The sequence below is a fragment of the Ambystoma mexicanum genome, chromosome 1q (genome assembly GCF_040938575.1).
Source record: "Ambystoma mexicanum isolate Mex_15411 chromosome 1q, UKY_AmexF1_1, whole genome shotgun sequence".
In the NCBI taxonomy this organism is placed as follows: domain Eukaryota; kingdom Metazoa; phylum Chordata; class Amphibia; order Caudata; family Ambystomatidae; genus Ambystoma; species Ambystoma mexicanum.
The window spans coordinates 821145624-821170464 of NC_090922.1; the positions used below are offsets into that span (position 1 = coordinate 821145624).

The 24841-nt window shown below is 44.7% G+C and overlaps 1 long non-coding RNA gene across 1 annotated transcript in view; it reads right to left on the reverse strand.

The window, feature by feature from the left end:
- Positions 1-24841, reverse strand: part of LOC138521887 (uncharacterized) — a 162135-nt gene that overhangs the window by 98853 nt on the left and 38441 nt on the right. The window contains exon 3 of the long non-coding RNA XR_011283159.1: positions 12448-12501. This is a non-coding gene — a long non-coding RNA (uncharacterized lncRNA). The remainder of the gene's footprint in view (positions 1-12447; positions 12502-24841) is intronic.

The following is a 24841-nucleotide window of genomic DNA, read 5'->3' on the forward strand; positions in this document are numbered from 1 at the left end:
GACATAATGAGAGAAGATTTGGGGGATAGTGTGAGTCTCCAAAGTAGGCACTTGAAGGAGGAGTAGGCCTGAGTAGGGATGATGGACACAGGTATCCATTCTGGGAAGATAAGTGCCACTCCCCCCACCTGTCTTCCTAGGACAGGGTGCAGAAAGGATCGTGTAGCCTTCAGGGAGGAGTGTGATAAAGCACATGACAGAACTATCATTGAACCAGGTCTCAGTGATGGCAAGCACATCAAGATCTATTAGTTCAAGGATGTTACAGATGTCAGATGAGTGTTTGACAGAAGAGCAGGTGTTGAAAGTGGCAATGTAGAGCAGCTTGCCATTTTGAAGGGTCTTCCTCGGGGGTGGGAGGGCAGAGGGTTCAGTGGTTCCTCCAGAGGGTGGCAAGAGGGCCAGGGGGATAGTGGAGGATGGCAAAGGAGCCGAGACCGACAAGAAGGAAAGCACTAAAGTCACAGGAGCATGTGCAGAGGAGGAGGAAGGCACAGAATGCAAGGGAGCCTGTGAAGGGAGGAGAGAGGCACAGAAGGCACAGGAGCCTGTGCGGAGGAGGAGGAAGGCACAGAAGGCAAGGGAGCCTGGCCAGAGGGAGAGGTGAGGTTAGAGAGGTGAGGGAGGAGTCTGTCGATGAGAAGAAGGTTGGGTTGAGGACCCTGAACCATGATGGTGCCATTGAGATAGACATTAATGATGACTCTGGAAATAGCAAAGAGGTCAAGGAGAACCTTCCAGTGAGTGCCACCATTAATGGGAGAAGAGGCGATAGGAGAGACAAAGCTGTCCATGTAGCGAGTCCATAGATCAGGTGCATTAACGAAAAAGAGGATGTCACTCATAGTCTCTCTGGCGGAAGCCGTGACGTAGGTGTCTACAACAGGAAGGCCTCGGTTGTAGCCCAGTATGTCCTTCTTATGTTTCTTCTGGACAGATTTAGTGATAGGAGAAGGATAGGGGATAGTGAAGCCATTGCAGAGGATAGGAGAAATAGATAGCGACATGGTAGGCTGCAGTAGAGGGGGTGGGAGACGCTTACCTGTCTGAAAGCACTAATGCACTTGGAGGTAGAGGGTAGGGTGCGTGGGGGGCACAAGGGAGGAGGGGTGAGACAGAGGGAAGCACTCCAGCTAGTGAAGAACACAAGCAGCCACAAGGCAGAACTAAATTCGTTTTCAAAAGGGCAGGTGAAATACATGCAGCCACATGACAGAGCTTAATTTGTTTTCGCATGGCAGGTGAAATACATGCAACAACTGGGCAAGGCAAGATTAGTGGCAGTGCAGATGAGCTGAAGTGAGAGGCAGACAGTCCAAGGTGTAGGGAAAGGATTGATGAGGTTAGTTAAGGGGACTGACCTTCAGAGAAATGTTAGGTGGTCCATTGCATACAGTGAGACAGAGAACATGGAGCTTTCCTCAGCCTCTATGTGTACGTTGGTGGAGCAGGGGTCCCCATTCCCGAGCAGGCAATGGACAGGGGAACAGACAGGGCCTTAGAAAGTGGGTCTTTGGAGGTGGGCCGGCTAAAGCAAGCCAGTACACCATAGGCCAAATGAAATGTGCTGGTAGCATACATGCCATCCCTCCCGATTTAGGCGGGAGAATCCCAACTTTTCTGTGAAAAATATAGCTATTTTTCACATTCTCCCACCTATATTCATTCCTATGGGGAAATTTACATCTCCCGATTTCCTGATGAAATCTCCCTCCCAGGTGGGTCGGGATGTTGGCATGTATGTGGTAGCCAATGGCTAGGCAGATGGCAGGTGAAGAGGACAACAGAAGCCTCTTGATGTGATTAAAAGGTGGCGGCCATTTTTTACTTTCCACGAGGTCGGCAAAGAAGGGGCCAGCTGATGTGGCTCTCACCATGGACAGTGATCTTCAGGCAGTGTGCTTCAAGCTGGGAGTGAGGGATGCGCTGTAGAAGCAGAGCGCGACAAAAAATAAAAACGCTCCATTTAAAAAAAGAAAATTAAAATGTGAGTAATCCTTGATTTTTTGTTTTGCTTTCTTTGTAAAAGTGGGCCTCCTACCTCAGGTGCATAGGGGATGCCAGGGGATCCTGTAAGGCACCAGGTGACTCGTCAGGATTGCAGGAGGGGGGGGGGTCAACCACCATGGGCTCTTATGAGGCAGGAAAATGGCTGGCCCACCCCCAAGAGGTTTCTGTAGTACCCAGTGAGGCCCAAGACAGCTCTCACCTGGGTTTGAGTAGTGAGGATCTCCCAGCCCTGTACAGCTGGTACATTGTTGGGGCTAGGTTGGATTGGACCCCCTCCTACCTCATGAACAAGGTAAGTGACCTTCCCCCGGGATGGTGGCCTTGATAGTGAGGTTGGCCATTTTTCTGGCCTGCAACACCTGATCCAAGTGAGTCACATGCTCTTACCAAAAGGAACAGTAGAGAGCAGTGACATCCAGGTAGGCCACACAGAAGGCCATCAGTCCACTGAGGGCATGATTGACCAATCTTTGGAAGGTGGCAGAGGCATTTTTCAATCCGAATGGCATGATCCAGAACTGGTAGAGCCCATCAGGAGTTTCTCCTTGGCCTATTTGCCATTAGCCTGATGTTAGGAAATATTTAATGTATGTGCAATTTTCCCTCCATTTATGGACCCCCCCCAAACATTTTGCTTTCGTTTGGCTTTCCTATCCTGACTTTTTCCAGTGGAGCCCAGCCTTCAGCTGAACTCCCCTGGGCTTTTTCTCACTTGTTATGGGGAAACTGACACGTCCTTCAGACAGTCAGTACAGGGAAACTATGCCCCCCTTAGTCTTTGACTATCTTGGCATTTCTTGGTAACTTTTTAATAGTGCACAATGTACCTTCTGGTACCGTGCACTGGGATCCCTTTTTGTTGTATGGCCCTAGATACCCTCAAAGGATTTTTTGGTGATAGTATGTGTTTCCCTGGGACGAACTGGTGGTAGCAGTTGCTTTTTATTATGTTTTACTTCTTTTTACTGACTCATATCGCATTTAAGAAGTTTGGCTCAAGACTGTGGCCAGGTCCAAAAATGGCCTAGCCACAAAGTCTTTTGTTCTGTCCCATGGCCATTTTGTCCCTTGCTTTCACCTAGGTCGAGTAATCTGAGTTTTCCCTATTTGGGCATGCAGCCTCCCACGAAAAAACTGTTCTCTTTCGCAGGCTTCTGACTGTCACATGTGTGTGCCCAAGAAGCGGGCTGGGACTCTCTGGTCCCAATCCACACTACTGGTTCCAGGATGTCTGGAGTGCCTGAATGATTGAGACCAACGTGGACCGTGATTGGTCCATGACTGGGATGCTTGCAAGAGACCAGATCTTCGACTGGAAGTCCTCGATTTTGGCACAAAGCTAATTGTGTACAAGAGAAGGGGCTCTGAATCCATTCCAGGTCCATCACCTGAGTTCTCACCGAACTACTCTCCTGCATGAAGAAACAGACTTGGAAAAGGTATTCGAACTTGGCTGGGTTAGCCTGCGCTCCCTAGCTAATCTCGTCATTAAAACACTGCTTTGCCACCAAGGGCAGGGTCTACTCGAATAGTGGGTACCAATTCTTGATCGCCTCGAGCCCCTTCCTGACTAGCTATAGCCCTCCCAAGAAGAACCACTTTTTGCTTCACCTGCATGATCATGCATTTTTACGCACAACTGTACTGTTGGGCACAAGGCTCCAGTCTTCTTAGGGCTGAACTTGAACGTTAGGGAATGATTCCGAAGAATTGCGCAAAGCTATTACTGTGCTAATGCAACCCTCTCTTCACAGGTTGTGGCTGTATTTCATCACTGTATTGCATTAGGAAACGTAATGTATATATATTGTACAGAATAAGGATTTTGTGTGATAACTGTTTTCGAATTTGCTAAAGTTACTGGTGTCTTTTCTGCCCAACAGGTCAGAGTTTAGAAATCCATCTTAAAACCTGATGTGAGGTCAAAGGTGCTCACAAACTTTTCAGCACCTATTTTGTCCACGAGTTCATCAGCCCTGGTCAATGAGTGAGTATTACTCTTGGTGACGGTATTGACTTCTCTGTAGTCCATGCAGAACCTCCAGTCATTGGTACCTGCCTTGGAACTGACCTTGGGAACAAGGACCACAGGGCTGGACCATGGACTGCTTGAGTCTTCAATGACACGTAAGTCCAACATCTTGGTGACCTCTACTTGAATGTGGTTCTTTACTGTGTCTGATATCCTGTAGCATCTGCTTTTAACAGGAACACTGTCACCAGTGTATATGTCATGCTTGCACCATGAGGTGAGGCCTGTTGTCAGTGAGAACAGAGAAGCATACTGCTGGAGAAAAGCCCTGCAGAGCCTCTGCTGCTCTGATGCCAAATCTGGAGAGAGATTCACTCCTTCCACCGCATGCACACTATGAGGAGACACTACTCCTATGCGCATACGCATTGACAACAAAAAACAGCTTGATCCCCTCAACTTAGTTGTCAGTGTTTCTATCGAGGATGCGGCAGACGCCATTCACAGAGGCTGTCTTCAGATGCATTAGCTGTCCCCCCATGCAGGTAAACTTGCCTTTCAATATGCCGCCAATATTCACATCTAGACGTAGACCGTTGGCAAGGTCACCCTTTCGTCTGACATATTTGACCACATAAAGGTCCAAAGGAAAGAGCATAGCACTCATAAAAACAAATGCCTCGAAAAATGTGTTTCATGCTCTATATGCAATGAATTGTATGTATTTGTCTTTGCTAAACACGCAGCTATACTTGAGATGTGTATTTGATATGTATGTCTTCTGTTATTCACGCAGCTGTTTTTGAGATTGGTGTTTTCTCACTTTGTTGTTTGTTAATTTATGTTGATGCATTATTATATGCAATGTCCAAGATGGACAGAAAGAGAGCTGAATAGTAAATAGAAAATATTCTGCACACAAAAGGAAAAAAAGAAATGTCTTGGAAAAAAGGAAAAAAGATATACTAGACTCACTAGCTAAATAATAAAAGCTGGGTGAACTCAATTCAGTACTGTATTCTATTTTTCATGAAGTTACTAACAGACACAGTTTGAAAAATCCGCCAACTTAGAGTTCGCATCAGGGAACATTTGAGTAGTCTCAGGATGTGTGAAGCGAAATCTCCTCTAGCCGTTCATTGGCAACAGGAACACCAGTTAGATCATATTGCTGATCTGCGGTACATTGGTTTGATGAAAGTTAAATTGGGGAAAAGGGGAGGCAATCTGCAACTTAAGTTACGGCAAATGGAAGCCAAACTTATCTGCCTTCTTCGCTGCACCACTCGAGGTCTTAACTCTGACCATGAAATGTATGTATTCTTATGACTTCCTGCACGCATATGACCTTGGTTTAATCAGCCCAATTATTTTCCTTCATGAACCTGTAGCCCACCTTTCTAAACTTGGCCTAATTATTACCCACCAGTTGGCGGGTACCGTTAATTTTTCCTCTTCTGTCTTAGCACCAGCATTTATTGCACTCTTGATGAGTCTTTATTTCACTGGACTGTCACTCTGGCTTAGTAACCGTATTATATGGTTTAACCTGATGCTTAATATTATGCCCCACTTCCATTTGAATCCGGCCTTATCAACTTTGCTTTAATTTTCTTTTTATTTTTCCTTCACTCCTGTTCCTCTGCATATTGATCATCTTTCAATCCCACCTGATTCTACGTTCTTCACTAACCCGGCACTCTATTACTTATCTTTAACATTTTTTGGATCATTCATTCTTCTATAGATTAACATCAAACCCTCTGATTCCATCGGAATTCCTCTTGACGCTTCCTCCCTGTCCTGTTATTTTCAACAGATCGTTTATCTCTACACTGTGTCGTGCCTTCTCCCCTGCATGGCTCTACTGTGTTCACCCTATTCGTTTTGTTTACTTATCTCTACGCTGATCAGCTTTTTTTACATTCGACGTCACGCCAGAGACGTCATTGACCCGTGACGCTGCCTACGTCACTTCTATGACGTACACAGCGTTCTTATACTTCCACTCGCCTCACTGGTGGCTGTTGCTGGGACTCCCCGTATGATTGTTGCAGCTCGATTTTGACGAGTAAGTGCATCGCTTTTCACTCCGTGCTTTCTCCTGATCATTACGTGATTCTGCTCATCAGCCAATGTGTATTTTGTGCTGTATATACTTTGATCCGTGGATAGCATTATTTTAATTACTTTGTGGTTTGCAATTCTTTAGGCGATATATTTAACATTGCCACTGTGGCCTGATACTCACTTTGCCATTTGAAATTCACTGATTATACTTGTCAACCATTAACGGCCTGCTATTAGGTATGTGCCTGAATTTTGCTCCTCTGTCCTTGGTATTTCACCCACCCTCTCCATGTCATTAGTACCAACCATGGTCGTTTGCTTGTATCTATATAGGAGCTCTATATGATATCCGTTTGAATATGAAGTGCGGTAAGGATCTCCAGTGTTTATATTATCCCAACTTGCACTTGTACATCAACATTTTGGTTAGCATTCTCGCACTTTATTCTACTCCACATCCTTCTGGATATCTGAATGTTTTATGGCACACTGACGCCATTATTAACCTGTCCTTAGCTAACAAGGCACTATCGCTAATTCTTATTATTCATTCTGTTTTTTCTGAACCTTTTCCTGCTGGTGTCTGGTGCTTTGACAGTCGTTTTTTGGAAAGTAACGGTTGCCATGACATCTTTGGACTAAATCCTAGTTCACTATCTACTTGATGTTTAACCTACCATCACTGATATTAATATTCCATGTGTATTGATATATAATCCCAGACCTACATATTTGATCATGATGCTTATGCTCATCTTTATTTTGTTTCAACAAATTATATTTCTCCCCCGACAATCTCCCCCGCTGCTTTTGTGCCTCCCTTTCAACTTGACATGTGGTATGTGTTACATTATTTATTTGCCCACATTTTTGGGCTGTTACGCATATTTGTATATCTCTTCCTTATTTCTATTTGTTTAATTATCCAATGTAACCAAGGCTGTTGTGAATTAAATATCTAACTACTTATCAAGTTGTTCTCATTGTATTGGTGAAAAGCGCACAATCACCCCCTGTCCTCTTTCAATACTCTAACTCTATCCCAACCAGGTTGGATTGGTTGGTGGGAGTTGAAGTGCTGCTTACACCTCCTCTTAAATTACCGTTATACCATAATCTAGTAGTGACTACCAGCGCACAGATCTTCAATTTCGAAATCCACACTTATTATTTGCATATACATAGTCCTCTGGCTTGAGCAGGGTTCTGTCCACCACTGTCATGCTAGCCCCAGTGTCTTTCAAGCAAGTGGGAGGCTGCCCATTAATGAGGACACTTCTCAAATATCTCTAGATATTCAGTGGGATAGTAGTCAGCACTTTGGAGTACTGGTCTCAGGTCCCAATGGAAACTAAGGCAATCACTGCAGGAGCACGAAAGGTGATTCCTGCAGAAGAGGTGAGGGTTGTGGCCTCCACCTTAGGTATAGGGCAAGGGCAGGCGAGGCTGACAGCCTGGACACCAAGTGCCTTACTCTTACACTTGGGGTCACCCTTCTTGTGATCCTGGGCCCCACACTCTCAACAAGTACCAGGAATGCGAGACACTGGACTAGGATCACTGGAAGTCTGCTTTACCTATAGGAGGCCCACTACTATTGCTCCTACCCCATGGGACTAATCCCCACTAGATTTGTGGACCTTAGAGGGACAATGTATAGGTTTATTCTAATGTTGCTGCTTTTTGGATTCCTCATGTTTCTGAGAGGTCTCTTTCTCTTTGTCCTTGTCCTTCCCACTGGAAACCTTAGGGGACACCCTGTGAGAGACCCATTTTTAAGCCAGCTTGTCCAACTTAAAAGGGTCTAAAAAGGTGCTGGTCAGCAATATACTGACGCAGCTCTGGGGGACAAGCCTCAGAATTTTGTTTTAAAAAAACAAGAGGTGAGACAAATTAACAAAACCTTTCATTGTGTATCCATCAATCCACCCCAAATCTTTTCATAGCACTTACCCAGTAAACCCGAGACATACTCTCTTTCTTTTTATGTTCCCTGAACCTCTTAAGATACTGGTCAGGGGTCTTGCTAAACCTGACAATCAAAGCAGCTTTCATATATACATATGGGCCCCTTTTTTCCACACTCATTTTCAGAATACAGTCACAGCCAGTCTGAGGTACTTTGCTCAGCAAACACTTAGCCAAATCCTTATTTGCAACATCATGAATATCACAAGCCATCTCAAACGTCTCAAACGTCTCTAACCACAGAGGAATATCTGAACCATCCACATACACACTCACCAAATCTTTCATGAACTTGGTGGCTGAAGACCTGACACTACAAACTGGTCTAGGTGAAGTCTCTGCCTTAGCGTTCCCCAGCTGGATTCTTTGGTTTCAGTGTCTCTGTCTTTAGGTATCACTTGTTGTGCCAATTACTCCCTTTTCAACTCAGCTTCTGTCTTTAGCTTTTTGTATTGAAAGGCTAACTTTTCTCTTTGTAGATCCAACTTCAATAGTTCAAGTTTCAGGGCATCTCACTGAATAGCAATGCTGGGGTTTGGAACAGAAGTGGCGGAAGAGTTTCCAATCCCATTGGTAGAATCTCTAATATCTTCAGAAGGCAAGGTCACCATTGGAATCTTCCCCCCTTGTATCAGAATCTGCCTGGTAATCCACAAGGGCAGCTACTAGCTATGCCCTAGATATATCTCAAAGTCAAATGTTCTCTTCACAAGCCCTCTATAGAGCTTCTAAGCTCATTTGGGTTAGTCTACCACCAACAATAGGTCCATTGTTTGTAATGATGTCTTTTAGTATATGCCACTAAACCTGTAAACAACTACAAAAGTTGTAGATATTTTGTAGGTAGCAAGGTTAATCACTGAGTCCTAAAGCCAGTGGTTCCACTGCTGCCAACAGTGTAAAGACTGGATGGGGTTGTCTCTACTACTACCCACTTTATGGTTGGGGTAGAGGCACAGAGGCACTCCAGCCAAAGCTCTCAATTGGTAGCAATGGATAAACAGCCAAGGCAGGTGATGGACGCTGGTTCTTGGGTACAGTGACTCCCCAAACCCCCACAAAGGAATGTCTAGACACTAAATTATGTGCTAAAAGAGTTCTCTTATTAAGGGAAACAAAGTTATGTGGATACATACATATAAATAAGACTCACTTTGTACTCAGAAATCCAATCAAATAGTTACTCATTAGATATAGTTTTCTGTGGTACCACAGTTACCCTTAGATTCAGTTATAATGCACCAACTGCTGACAGTTATTAAAAATCAATAAAATTATTAGGCAACGTTTAACCTCAGGGACTTTAAAGTAGAAATGCAGGTAATACTTAGAACATTGGCAAAATGCTTTATTTAGTGTAAAAATGCAATACTGTGTGAAGATCCCCCCACCTAGGCTACCTGTAAGAAAAAGTGTGTTGTACTTTACTTAGTATACTATAGCCCAGTCCTTAAATGTTCAGTAATTGTCTGCTTTTGATTCTACAGATCCCACCATACCAAAGTAACTGGGAAGCCACAGGAGAACAGAATCCAAGATGGATCTGGGACCCCTGGACAACCCCGAGGTTGGAAGACGCTCTTCCTCGTCACAGTACCTTGAGTGCCCTGGAGGGAAAAGTGGTGGAGTTTCTTGGTTTTACTCGACGGTGTCACTCGAGGATGGCCCCCTCTGGAAAAAGGGGTCGCTGGGATGTCGGTTTTAAGCAGAAGATGGTAACCAAGCAGTGTCAGAAAGGGCAGTGAAGGTGTGTCGCAGTGGTCTCATTGGTCGAGTTGCTACGCCGGCTATGGATGTCCCACAAAGATGAAACTTTCTGTGACTGCGACAAGGCTTGGAAGTTGAAGCTAAGTTCTTTAATTTCCATGGCGGACCTTCGGTGGTGGCATGTGCAGTGGCAGAAGTAGGTGTATGGTTTCTTCAGTTTGCGGTTTGTCGCTGTTTGGTTCTTCTATGATACTGCCACAGCACAGATAACAGGATGGCTTCTGGTGAGTTGGGACTGAGCACTGGACTGCTTTGCAGATCTCCACCAAGTCTGGACCCTCAGGACTCGCTCTTTGGTTTGGAATGGTGGGAACCCACCGGCAGGCACTTCTCTACAGGCAGTAACTTTGGACTACCTCAACCGAGGAAAAGTAGACAGATGTTGTGGTTGCAGTGTCCCTTGAAGATTTCTTCAGTTGGTTGGATCTTGGCAACTCCGGCCAGCACTATGCCAGGGTATCCCATCTTCTGGGCGATACACAGTCTTCTGGCTTCCCAGTGGTCACCAACAGCTTCTGGACCCTCAATGACACTGGCGGACCTCTTGGGATCAAGATGTCCAGATACTCCTCTTTATGACCCAGGAAGATACTTCTGCAGGAGGGCAGGCACACAGGACTGGCTCCCAGGACACTTTGGGTGAAGAGCAGCTGCTGCACGATGTCCCCTCACAGCTACCAAAAAAGGTCCTCTCTAGTTCAGTGCTTGAAACAGCGCAGCAGCCTTTGGATTTGTTAAAGAGTTGCAGCAACAGACTTGTTCCACCAACTGGCTTCAGGATACAAACCTCTGAGACTACAGCTTCTAACTAGGAGACTCCAAGTTCTGACACAGAGGTAAGTGAGGGGCCCTTTTTATTCGCAAATGACTCCCATTCACTCAGGCTGAGGTGGGCTCAGTCAGCCAATCACACACTAGTGCATTCTTCAGACAAGGCCATTCACCCAAAAACCAGACACCCAAAACAGTGAATGTGTATTGGGGGCAAATCCCAGCCTTTCAGTGCACACACTACATTTGTTGTAATTGTAATTGTTTATTTGAAAAGTTTCAGTTTCAGTCAAGGCTGGCTCGGGCCAACCACAGCCATTGTCTCATACAACAAAAACCAGACACCCACAACACAGGATATGATTTGACTCCTCTCTCCATTCATTTCGGTCGCACCCCAAGGGTGTACCACAACATGCAGTCGCTGTCAAGGCTACAGCCAGTCTGGCATAGACAGCCCCCAGAGCCATATATGATCCTTCCACACATCAGCCATTCAGAGGAGACAACAGAGCCAGGACTTCTCAGGACTTTGGAAAACAAGGGGTAAAGGCAAAATAAACCAAGAGGCTACAGTGGCCATCTTGCCTTGGTTCAGGAATCCATCAATTCCTATGGCAGGGCCTGGGTGTCCCAAAAATGGAGGCCACTCAGAGTCACTGTCAAGTCAGCATATAGCTGCCACCTTATCCTGCTCTGTGGGTAACACACAGGTGCCCAAAAACACACACCAGGGATACAAGGGTGTACCCTGACCCATGAGTGCCATAGGGGTGTCCCATAGCTAGGGCCCACCAAAAGGAAAAGATGAAGAGCTGCACTGCCAGGGGTCCAAACTGTACTCCTGTGCAGAAAACACATACAGGGAAGTGGTAGGACCAGGACGAGGAGACCCTGTCCCTCCAAAAGCATTTCCAGCATCACACCTGCACACTCCAACTAAACCTAGTTCACTCCAACATGAATTCCCACCATCTCACTTATAGCACTTTTTACCCATAATGCCCCAAAATCACCACACACCATCACCTATATGCTCCCAATTCCAACTTCACCCTATCAAGACCCAACACCTGAAGCAGCCCAGCTCCCTCATTCCCTGTCACCCGCAATTCCAACTCAGCCTACAACATCCAAGACTACTATATGGACCTGAGTCTCCTGCTGATACTAAAATATAAAAGTTATGTTGTGAGATGGAATATCACTTTTGTAATTTCAGATTTTATTAATGAATTGAAAATAAGTATGACATACAATTCCTGTGGTGTATCCTGTGGTGTACGTTGTCATTTCAGAGACATGTTTTGTTGAAGTTATATGGAATAAAGGCAACATCTTCTTGTTGACATTTATGTAAGCTTTTTTTGAAAGGCTGCGTTTCATCACCATTTTCATTATTTACCCAATGAGGAGTGGAAAACCGGAAATGATGCGGATGCTCTTGGACATTAAGAACATGTTTAGTAGGTACACACTATCTTACACCGCGCTTGGTATAGAAGTCCGATTGAGTTGGACTGGATTTCCCTCGGAGGATCAGCAGAGCTAAATTTAGACTTACAGTAAATGTATATCATTCAGCAATGCATTCTACTGAGGCCATGCATAGAATATGAGTTACGTTAAGAGTACTTCAAGTGCCTGCTAATTTGAAAGGGCTTGGGATAGGAGCCAGAATATAGGTGACTGGCCTTCACTCTGAGGACTAGTTGGGCAATGCTTTGGATTGAAATCATATAAACAACAAGTGGAGAGCTCTTAATCTGATGTGCAGAGTGGCTCAAATATGTGTGACCTATGTAGGTGGTGATTAAGAAAAGGGCTGAACAGATTCACTTTTCAGTGTTTCCAATTTTTAAATCCATATAGAGTATTTTTGTACTCACTATTTTTCCTTTCTGCCCTTGAAGTCCTCTCTTGCCTCTTGGTCCCATGTCGCCCTGGAAGAGAAGAAAGGAAAGATACACTTCAGAGGTTAGAGGTTTTACTACTAATGGTTTCACTGTTTGGCCACTTAGTGTGTGGGCAAAGAGGGTGTGATCCTGGGGAGCGCTCAGATTCACGTGCAGCCCTCCATTTATTTCGAGCCAGGTATACCCTTTATGAATACCATACATACATACATACATACATTGATGTAGGGGGAAGGACAGCTCAGAGGCAACGCATTTGTCTTGGAAGCAAGGCAACGTAGTGCAAAACAGGTTCGAATCCAGATCCCACGCTTAGAAACCACTTGCTGGTGTTAAGCGAATTATAAAAGAACAATTATAATTATATGTTAAAATCGGCCATGGAATACTGTCTTAAGAAGGATGGACCAATGTATTATTCACAATAGAGGGCCCTTGAAAATATTGCATTGGGAACCATGAGACTGTAGAAATTAAGAGAGATCATCTTATTGTTTTAATGAGTTTATAGACCAGCTGTCTCTAAAACAAGAGTGACAAGCTCAGTGTACATACATATAGGGCACAAAAGATTGCAGAACTGGTAAGCAATCTAACATCCCCAGGATGCAGACTTCCCTGTACCATTTGATCCTATATCAAGTGATCATAGGATGAAATGGTCGCCAAGGTCCTCTAGCCGTTCAAGATCCTCCCATTTGGGTTCAAATCCCACTGCATGCCTTTTCCATATGCATGGCATTGGTGTCAGCTCACCGGAGAAAGCTGAAGAGAGATTTGGGGGAGTTGTTGTTTACCCCTGTAGGTTTCGAAATCTCCCACATTCACTAACTCTGTAGATCATGGCATCATGCATTTCTGGCATTGTGCAAGCTGGATTGCACACAAGACATCTACAGGAATATGAGACAAGATTATGGAGACGGCAAGGGAACAAATACCAATTGCACTGCAGACCAAGCACTTGCTGAGATCTTTGAAGGAGGATGAAATCAACATGAGTCATCAGAATGAAGTTCAAACAATCTTTATTCATTTTGTAGGGTCTACAAGAATCCAACGCAGTGCTGCAGATAAGATTTGGAAGTGGGAGTATTTTACTCCCTATTTTTCATAGTTGGGAGTAAAATGATTTCTTAGGTAGTAAAAACTAAGTCAAATTCCCAATGAGAGTGTTTTTTAAGCGAGTTAAAATGTTTTAGCTAGAAAATGGAAATGTTTAATGAATAATTATTTCTTCGCACCTTAAAAGATATATGTTTACTTCTTCTGATTAGGCAGTTGTAATAATTTCATCATGCACTACTGGTCCATACATATCTATGGAGCTGTGTGTGTGAGAACTGGGGCACAAGGTTCTACTTGTCAGTTTCCTATTTCTTTTGGGGAGTATCTGTATTCCCTATTTTTGTTTTTGGGGAGCTTTTGCCTACTTTTGGGGAGTAAAAGTGGCTGATACATCCCTTATCTGCAGGACCATCTGCAGGCCTGCCAACAAGCAAATATTAAGGGTCACTGAGTCAAAGGTTTAAGGAAGTGTCAACTCAAGATGCCTCATGGGTCTAACTAAGGGAATAGGACTCTACTCTTGGTTCCCTTATCTATATACAGTTTCAGAGATGTGGCACTCAGCTAAGACTAAGATTTCCAGGGACATAGCACCCATCTCACTTCCTGGAAGTCTCTACGGCCATAGCAATGTAGAGCCCTGCTTGCTTCTTAGTAATCTCAGTCCTAAGGATATAGAGCACTGCTCGCTACACGAGATATTCTCAAACTCAAGCTGTGGATCACCCTCCTGAGCCAACGTCGACATCTTTTTATATACTCCTACCAGCTTCATGGCTGCTCAATGCCATGGCGCCACCGCTTGTGAACAACACAAGAACATTTGTGTGAGACATGTGAGTCAGTACTGAAAGGTGTGCTGCCATGCACCTCAGACATTCGGAGATGGCAACAGCAGCTGGAATACCAGAAAAGGTCTCTAAAGGGTGGGAAGCATGTTTAACAACCTATGGAGGTGGAAGTCTGTATTAAGATTAGGAAAATGCTTGCTTTTAGAAAGTGCTATCCATCTATGTTGGAGTCTGCCAAAAGTATCTACATTTACATACATATACATAAGGGACTGGGACAGGAAGAAGGACTCTGAGAAAATTCCCCAATTACCTCCTCAAGGTAGGACACCACATGGTGGTTGAGAGTCTCTGTTCACCAGATCTCTTTTCCAGCCCAAAAATGGGTTTGTTCCATGTTACTTTGTCATTGATGGATGGAGGGTATACCTTACCAGGACACTCAACTGCAATTTACGTATGTGATTGATGTTGCGTGCACAAATACAGAGCCCACCAGGGCTCATTGGTTGTCCCAGGATCTCTTTCTTCTGGCCATATAATGTTTTGATGTTTCTGTCTGGGCCAGGCCTTCTTTCAAACTTACAAGGCAGGTGTTATCACTGTCTGACATTATCAACTTTCCTGCATGGCTTCTCATATTCTCAGTTTTGGTCAGCTGGCCCATTCCTCTTAAGTTTTTAAACATAATGATGGAGACAAGACTGTCCACAAGGGTTTCTGACACCTTTAAGTGGATGTGATTTTGCTTCAGGTGCTAACAGACAGGGTTTGACCTACTGCTTATCAGCAAGAGGCAATCCTTGCTTATCTCCCTACCTTGCTAAATTGGGACCTTGCGTGTAAGGAGTATTGTGTGGTATAGTCCCCGTAAAATGTACAAGTAAATGTTTTTTAGTATGAAAATGTTGTTTATGAAGCGCTGATAGTTGGTTTGCTTTTCAGAGTTTCACTAACAAGAGAAAATCTTACATTCAATGGTGGAGGGCCTACAGATATTTCACTGTTAACTATGATTTTATGAGCGGTATCTGAAGAACTAGCTGCATTCAGAACAGGGCTCCAAATATGCACTCAGCACTAGCAATTGGCTAGTGATAAGTGACTCCTGGCAAGTAAGACATTGTGTGTTGTGCCTCAAGTCCAGGGACTGTATCCCTCCAACACGGAAATCTCTCCACTGGCTCCCAGTGGATGCTTGGATCAAGTTCAAGACTCTCTGCATCGTCCACAAGGCTTTCTGGGGCAGGGGCCCGCACTATATCCAACTCTCTCTTCCAAAATACCTTCCTTCTCGAGCCCTTCGCTCAGCTACCTCAAAATCTCTGAAGGTCAGATGTTTCTCCAGGCAGAGAGTAGGGGGCAGATCTCTCTCCTCTGCAGGTGCCTCCCTCCGGAATGGCCTCCCTGTCCCTCTCAAACTTGAGCAGGACCACCTGAAGTTCCAGAAGCATCCCAAGACCTTCCTTTTCTCCTCTGCTTTCTCTCTCTCTCCCCTGCTGGCCTACCTGTCTCCTGCGCCGACTGGTTGCTTGGCTACCCTCAGAGTCTACTAGGTACCAGGTTGCTCCATGATCAGTCTCCCTGCACTGCTTCTGGTTCTACCACGCACTTAGGGACTGTAACTGTTACCCACAGTCTCTTGCCTCCTTGCACTTACCCAGAGCTGCGCTGCCCTTACATTCCCCCCTTCCCTCTCCCTGGCACTTTACGTCATCGCACTTGCACGATCTGAATGACACAAGCCCTAGTAAGATAGTTTGTCGTGTCATCCCTCTGTCCACTCTCCCTTGTCTTGTCGCGCCAAGAAACAATTGTGTACAGGCGCATTATAAATGGCATATCATATCATATAATATCATAACATATATTTATAAATGAGGTGGCTAGGGACTTTTAATGGCTGACCTGTAGCTTGCAACTTGAAAATGTTTCCACTGATATAGATTATCACACACTGATCACACACTGATCTAGTACCCTCTCTCTCTCTCTCTCTCTCTCTCTCCCTCTTTCTTTTTTGCTCTCTGTCTCAGGCTAGGTCACTCTCTGTTGGGGAAAGTTACATTGTCAGGTTCACGCTTGTGAGAGCCACCCTAGCTGTTACTGACAGCAGATCAACAAGAAAACAAGACAGATATCTTGAAGCAATCAGGAATGCAGGGGGTGATATTCTATTATTGGCAAAAGTAGAATGAGAGTAGAAGCTTCTAAGGCACAAACCGATGTGGAAACAGGCCTCGTATTTGGAGGCATACATTGTCATTGCATGTGTCCTACAGGAATGTCGCCATTACTCTGAGTGTGCATTGTTCATACGGCAGCCAGTGAGAGTGACACGGATATGCTCTGTGCTGAGGTTTTCGCAGACCATGCAAGGAAACATGGTTGAGTATCTACAAGTGTGTTAGTTATTTTCTATTTAATGTTAAATATTGTTTGTGCAATCAGAAGCCAGTATTTAAAATTAAACACTACTTTGTGGCCCAATGGAGAAATATATCATTAGGTTTAATCTGAGCATAATTCCCTCCAACCCTCTCCAAGGACCATTTTTAGAGATAAAATGGTGTGTAATTTTGACAAAGCAGCCATTATACCTATAAGTTGTACTAACTTTCCAAACTGCTTCTTTCATTTCTAATGATCACTTCCAGTACATACTGTTATTGTAATAAGAAAACTGCATTTGTTTTAATGGGCAAAGAACATTAACGCAACCTAGAATAACCATGTAAATTGTTTTCTGATAGACGTTATCATTCCAAGATGGACAATCTGGCAAACACCTATTGTACTCTTTCAAAATCAACCTATAAGAAAAGTAAGGGGACAAACACCATCAATGAGGGATCATGACTGCTTTGCATATAATTAAACAGCATTTTGGGAACCTAAGAATGACCAGAGATCTTTATATTTGACAAATATGTCTGTGATTAAATGATGGTATGATTGAATCACTAGTACACACCGTACTGGGCTTGCTGTTCTTAATTTTTCAGAAAACTCACCCTGACATTAAAGTGTTTGTAAACATGTACCACATATACTCATTGAGTGACCTAAAGATTTGGATGTGTGGGTAACATCCCTGACATATGCCACTCCATTAGGTAACATAGGACCCAAATGAGCCAGGGTTTTAGAGGAGGGGCGGCTCAATGTGCAAATGTCCAGTCCCCCCAATACACAGACATCCTTAGAGAAATACATGTAGATACATATATGTGATAGCATGCTTGGATACCTGTATATTAACATTTTACAATTTACTGCTGTGAGTTATCATTAAAAGGAAAGGAGAAAAAAGCAAATAAGACAACATTGAAAGAGAAAACAACAAGGGGAGACATCTATAAATGCAACATTAAAACAGACTGACTGGAGTTAACATCACATATAAATGAGAACAAATTATTAGCTTATTTTTAAATCATACTTTAAAAGTCCTTTCTGGTTATTTCTGGGGCGTGTTTTTCTCTTGAGTACATTGATTGGAGTGCATCATTAAAAGTTCAGTTTTTAATCGATTAGTTAGCTCATCTGGCGTTCTTTACAATATGTGATTTCTTCTGGGTTATTCATTTAAGATAAATAATTAGAGGGGAATGTAAAATGATGGTTCATATGTTAGTAGGAAAACAGAAAGGTGATGGATGGAAGGTTTTGAATTAATCATAACCACGGGCAAAGCTCTGGGCAACCCTCCAGAACATCGTTTTTCAGCCTGCCAAGCCATTACAGAAGGGGAAAAACCATATGCAAATCAGGCTTAGTCCTACCCCAAAAGGGGCAGTCCAGCCGAACTGCTAGGTCACATCCCTTCTGCACGAGACCACAAGCATCCCTAGACATGTTTCAGCCTTGTTGGGCGTCATCAGTGAGGAGTAGCTTGGGTGTCTAGGCCTGGCAGATTCAGCACCCACGTCTGGGCATACTTTAGCAAAACAGAAAGGTGAGGGATGGAAGGTTTTGAATTAATCATAACCACGGGCAAAGCTCTGGGAAACCCTCCAGACCATTGTTTTTCAGCCTGCCAAGCCATTAGAGAAGGGGAAAAACCATATGCAAATCAGGCTTAGTCCTACCCCCCTTTTGCAATGGCGCAGACAGGTTAAAAAACGGTAGCTGGAAGGTTGCCCAGAGCATTGCCAGTGGTACAGATTCGTTCAAAACCTTTCACCCATCACTTTTGTGGTCACAGTTGGTATCACTATGTGAGAGAGGGTATGCCCAGACGTGGGTCCCTTGCTCGCAGCGCCATAGGGAACCAAGCTGCACCTCACTGAGGAGGCCCAACAAGGCCGAAACATGTCTGGGGTTGCTTGTGTTTCCGTGCAAAGGGGACCTGGCCTAGCAGTTCGGGGTGGGCTGCTACCATTGGTGGCACGTCCTGACTGATTTGCATATGGCTGGACCCCTTTTGCAATGGCGCAGACGGGCTAAAAAACGGTGGCGTGGAAGGTTGCCCAGAGCATTGCCAGTGGTACAGATTTGTTCAAAACCTTCCACCATCACTTTTGTGGTCACAGTTTGTATCACTATGTGAGAGAGGGTATGCCCAGACGTGGGTTCCTTGCTCGCAGCGCCATAGGGAACCAAGCTGCACCTCACTGAGGAGGCCCAACAAGGCCGAAACATGTCTGGGGTTGCTTGTGTTTCTGTGCAGAGGGGACCTGGCCTAGCAGTTCGGGCTGGGCTGCTACCATTGGTGGCAGTACCTGACCAATTTGCATATGGCTGGACCCCTTTTGCAATGGCGCAGACGGGCTAAAAAACAGTGGCGTGGAAGGTTGCCCAGAGCATTGCCAGTGGTACAGATTCGTTCAAAACCTTCCACCCATCACTTTTGTGGTCTCATATGTTAGTAGGACCATCCTTGTAATGTTTTTATTTTTTCCGGTGCTTCAGATCTATAAATTATCGACCATTGAAATTTCCTAGCTCTCTATAATGTACCAACATAGAATGCATTTCATCTTTGAATGCATTTGCACAGTAAAATAAAAAAGAATTTCATCTTACGTTTTTTTCTCTCGACTATCTCACCCACCCGAATGTTTACCTATGGCTGACATTAAGTGTGTCCAAATATTTGCACTCATTTGTTGCAAGGGATCTGCCCTTCCCACCTTTCTTAAGCCTGAGAAAATGAGACATACATTTGTATATAAAATCCTTCCTTAGTTCCTATTATTCTCAGTAGCCTTTGGGCTTTATAATGAAAACTTCCATACGTTTCAGTATGATCACAATTTTATGATGAGGAGAAATACCCTAAGCCATCTTGGTAGTCTTTTCTCTCCAAATCTAGTGTGTTTATTTGCGTCCAATACAAATATTTGTACTCCTTAATCACTTCCACTTTCCTATTTTATAGCACAGACTCACTTTCACATTTTCACAAATCGTATACAAAAAATCGTGCATTTTGATTCCTACCAATTCTAAGGTGACTTCACTGTAACCTTTCTTGCTGTAAAGGTGTGGCTGACTATGTAACTATTAACGCTGATGATCATAGCAAAGTCTTTATATATGTTGACCGTATTCCTTATTTTAAACCTTATGATATATCTATTGTTGTTGAACATGATTACTTGCATTGATAAAACACATTTTTACTGCAACACATGTGTACAACTGGTGATCACGGCACTCTCCCTGAGGACTTCTTCAAAGAATCTCTTTGGCTTGTGGTACTCCCACAACAATGTGCAAAAATGAGTTCCTGCTCCTCCACCTGAACAAACTGCTTTAATATTGGTGGGACCCAATACCATGCAGAAATCATCTTCAAGTGTTGTACATTGTGCTAGATACAAAATTAAGCCCTGTGTGCCATGGACCATACATGTCTCAAGGTTTTGGCACCAGGTATTCTTCCAAAATCTTTGCTCCATGCTGTTGCTTTTGGTAAATGTATTTCTTTTGGGGTTTTCGGGGGGGGGGGGGTAGTGTGATCAGTAGTGTGTGCATTTTTTTAAATGAATCCCTTCCAAGTGGGGAAGGAATATCAGCCTTAGGGATGGGAAACCTACAGTTCTCCAGATGCGTTGGACTACAACTCCTATGATTCCTCACCATTGGCTTTGCTGGCTAGGGCGGATGGTACCTCCATAGTTCAGTAAGTGTTTATTTTGGTTTATGTAGGCAGTAGGACAACCAGGATTTCAGCAAAGACTCACTCTAATTTAATAGGTAAGGATAAACAAATTGACTTTCCTGCTGTCCCGGTATACCACAGCTAAACAGTAACAAACACATGATTAAGTAGATCGGCCAGGGTTGACATCTTTTTTAGAAACACAAGCACTCTCCAAGATGCTACACAGGAACATAAAATGAGCCCCCATTCCCTTTTGTTGTGGAAGCCCAGAATGGAACAAGTTCATTAAGCTTTAAGGATCACTAGGTGATATTGAACAGATGCTCTAAAGGAGAGAAAAGATCATGCTAGTTTCATCCTCATCATGTTAGACCCTCAGTGGGTGGTGAACCCTTGTAATGTCATCATCTGGTGGTTCTTCTAGAGGATTCACCACCCTTTGCACATGGAACGTGTTAGGTATCTTTAGATTCTTTGGGAGACAACAGGAATTTAAAGGATATGGAAGAAAAGGAATATGTTACTTACCTGTAACTCCTGTTCTCCGGCATTGGTATTTTTCATATATTCACATTTGAATATTCCCCATTTTAAGGCTGACAATGTTAAACTGCTATCACTTTAGTGCTCTATTAGAGTCATTTTAGGTCATATTGTTCCTCAGCCAATTGACAGGTCTCCATTAGCGCCAATCCTGGAGGCCATCTTCAGATTAGCAAGTGCACGTGAACATGGCAATATGAGCCAAGAGCCAAGAAGAGCTAAGCAGGGTAGGCAGGAGGATTGCGTGTGAATCTATGAAAGATATCAGTGCTGGAGAACAGGAGGTACATGTAGTCCCTTCTCCAGCATTGGATCTTTCATAGATTCACACAGTGTTTGAATATAGATTATAATGCAGTACACACAATACCAACAATGGGTGGAGGCAAAGCTGACCTGAAGGAAACACCTCAGAAAAAAACTCACCTAACCCAAACAGGTTGCATTGCACTGCCTGGCTGACCCTGGACTCTCCTGTGGAATCCCTGTCGACACAAGGTCTTGTTTAGGTATGCACAGATCTCCACGTGGCAGTCCTGCAAATATCCAGCAGGGTAAGACCGGAAAAGAAAGCCGTCGCAGCTGCAACAGCCCTTGCAGAATGAGCGCATGAGGCTTGCCAGGAAGAGCCCGGTTTGCGAGTTGATGGCAGTAGGAAATGCAGGAAGACAACCACCGTGCAGTCGATGACTTCGAATGCGCATTGCCCATGCCAGACAGACCAAAAGCCACAAACAGCTCAGAGGACTTGTGGAACGTCTTAGTGAGAGAGACATAGAATTTTGGGACCCGCACCACATCCACAGAATGGAAAGAGCTCTACACAGGAGAGGAAGGGGAACCAAAGAAGATAGGTAACACTACAGGCTCATTAAGGTGGAAGTAAGATGGAACCTTTGGCATGAAAGGCGGGTTTGTGCAAAGAACCACTTTGGAGCTATGGAAAGTCAAATAGGGAGGTTTACATAAGACTGGATTTCCGCCCACAGGCCTCGCAGAGGTGATAGCAACCAACACGCCAGTCTTCCAGGACAAAAACATTAGAGAAGCTTTTGTTTATAGGCTTGAAAGGGGTCCCATGACCTTGGAGAGGACCACATTCAATTACGAAGCTGGAGCAGGGACTCAGACAAGTGGGAAAGAGTGGGACAGTCCTTTGAGGAATTCCTTTATGAGCCTGTGTGATCATACAGAAGGTGCCCCAGCGGAATGCATAAATCTGGAAATGGCAGCAACGTGCACCTTGATGGAAGCATGAGCCAGACTAGCCCGCGCCAAAGACAGAAGTTAGGCCAAGATGTCCTGAGCTTGTACCCAGAAAGGGTCAAGGCCACGACCAGAACAACAAATGGAGTATTGTTACCACTTGCTCTTGTAACAAGTTCCATGGAGGAAGCATGAGCATTGGCTAGGACTTCACGACAGCCTGGAGGTAACAGTATATTCCAAAATTCTAAGCAAGCAGGAGCCAGGCTGTCAGATTGAGGGAGGCCAGATCATGGTGTAGCACTGCTCCTTTCTTCTCGGGACAGAGGTTTGACAAGCGGTGGTAGCCTGATGGGCCACGCTGACCAGAGGCTAAGGAGATCAGAGAACCAGAATTGCCTGGGCCAAGCTGGGGCCACCAATGTCAGTTTGCACTGATGCAATCTGAAAACATTGTTCACTGGAGGGATGAGAGGGATTGATGGGAATGTATACAGATACATCCCTTCCCAGTGGAACGTGAAGGCGTACCCTAGGCTCCCTGCCCGATGGAATCTGCTGGCAAAAGCCATGCATTACTTCTTCACCTTGGCAACAAAGAGGTCGGCATCCGGAGTTCTGCACATGCGGAAGATGCAGTGAACCTGGTCTTCCAGAGGTTCCCACTCGTGGTCGGATCACAGCTCTCTGCTGATGGAATCCGCCACCGTGTTGTGAATCCCCGGCAGATCGAATGGAATGAGGAAGAGATAGTGGGCTATAGCCCTAGTCCACAGAGCCTGAGACTCCATTGCCAGAACGGGGGACCAGGTGCCGCCTTGCATCATCGTGGTTGTGTTGTTGATAAACATCCAGACCATCTGGCCCTGAAGCTGTGGTAGAAAGGACTTTAGAGCCCAGAACATGACACACAATTGAATGACATTGACGTGCAACGCCTTTTCCTTCTATGAACAGCGACCTCTGGCATGGAGATGGCATGTGTGGGCACCCCAGCCTTCCAGAGATGCACCTGTTTTGACTGTGACCTGTTGGTGCAGAAGATGAAATGGCATCCCTTTGGGTGAGATTGGAGCAGAGCATGCACCAACGCAGAGTATCGTAGAAGGTGCGTGTCAGAAGGATATTGTCCTCCCAAGAGCTGGAAACTTGCTTCCATCGAGCATCGAGGAACTCCTGGAGATACATCCTCCAATGCCTGCAGTAATGACAGATAACATCATCCCCAGAAGGGACTTCAGGTTGCGGATTGACACAGATGTCTTTTTTGTGACCAGGAGAGTCTTTGCAAGGATGGCTTTTACTCTGTCCTCCTATGGGGTAGCAATGCAAGCCAGCATGTCCAAGCTTCCGAGAACACACTGTGTTGCGAAGGGGTCAAGCAGGATTTTGCATAGTTGACAGAGAACTCCAGTGATTGTTAAACAATGGATTGTGGTCTCAGTATTCTTAATATCCAGAGAACGAGACTTTGCCCGAAGCAGCTAGTCGTTGAAGTACAGGTAAATGTGAACCCTCAAAAGACGGAGATGAGCCGCCACTGGGGCTAGGCATTTGGTAAACACCCTCGGAGTGGATCGGAGGTTGAAGGGCAAGGCCTTGACTGGAATTGTTGTCCCGAGATGGTGAACCTTAGGAACCTTCGGTGCCGTAGATGAATCGGGATGTGGAAGAATGCGTCTTCTATGTCTAAAGACGAAAGGATACTCTTTTCCTGCAGCTGGATGAGGATGTGTTGGAGGGTAACAATCTTGAAGGTCTGAGACCACCTGAATTTGTTGAGGAGGTGCAGATCGAAAATAGGTCCCCAGCCTCCAGACTACTTCTTGTCAAGAAAGTAACTCAAGTACACTCCTTGGCCTCTTTGATTAAACGGATGCGTTTGATTGCCCCCTTACAGAGGAGCGACTGAACTTCTCACAGCAGGAAAGGGAGGCACGGAGAGTGTACAATGAATTCCAGCATGTGTCCCTTCTGGATCAACAACAACACCCATTCATCCGCGATGATGTCACGCGACTGTTCGACAAAGCTGGAGAGGCGCTCTTCCACTGGGGTGTGAAAGTGGATTGGGCGCGTTGGGAGTCTGGTCAGGCCTGCTTGGTGGATTGGCCCCTGGTGTGCATGGAGCCACGGTGGCACTGATTGCCCCTGTAGGATTGGGACTTGCCCTTGTAGCTGTCTGAGGCACCATTCAGTATTGCATTGGTAAGACTAGGATAGATATAAGGGCCTGTAGTCGTGGGACATTCTCGGGAATCGAGTCTTGCCTGACCGAAAGGACCAACACCATTGCTGGAGTGTGTGCAGGGTAAGGGTGTACTGAATAGAAGATTTAAGTATTCGACCGAATACTGAATAGTTGGACAAGTATTTTTCCGGAGCCAAATACAGAGCCGAATAGTTGCCTTTTTAATAAATAAAGTTATGTAGATGAGAAAAACACTTTGTAAATTAAAACACTTTAAAATATCTACATCCATTCTTTATTTCACTTCTTTTCTTTGTTGTCTATGGAAGATGTTTGTGTAAACTGTGAAAGGAATATATTAGAAAATAAACTGTTCAATAACAGCGCAGTTTGTATATTTGTGCATTCACAGGTGTCGCTTGTAGGGAAGTGCCCAAGTAACTAAGACTATCCCAA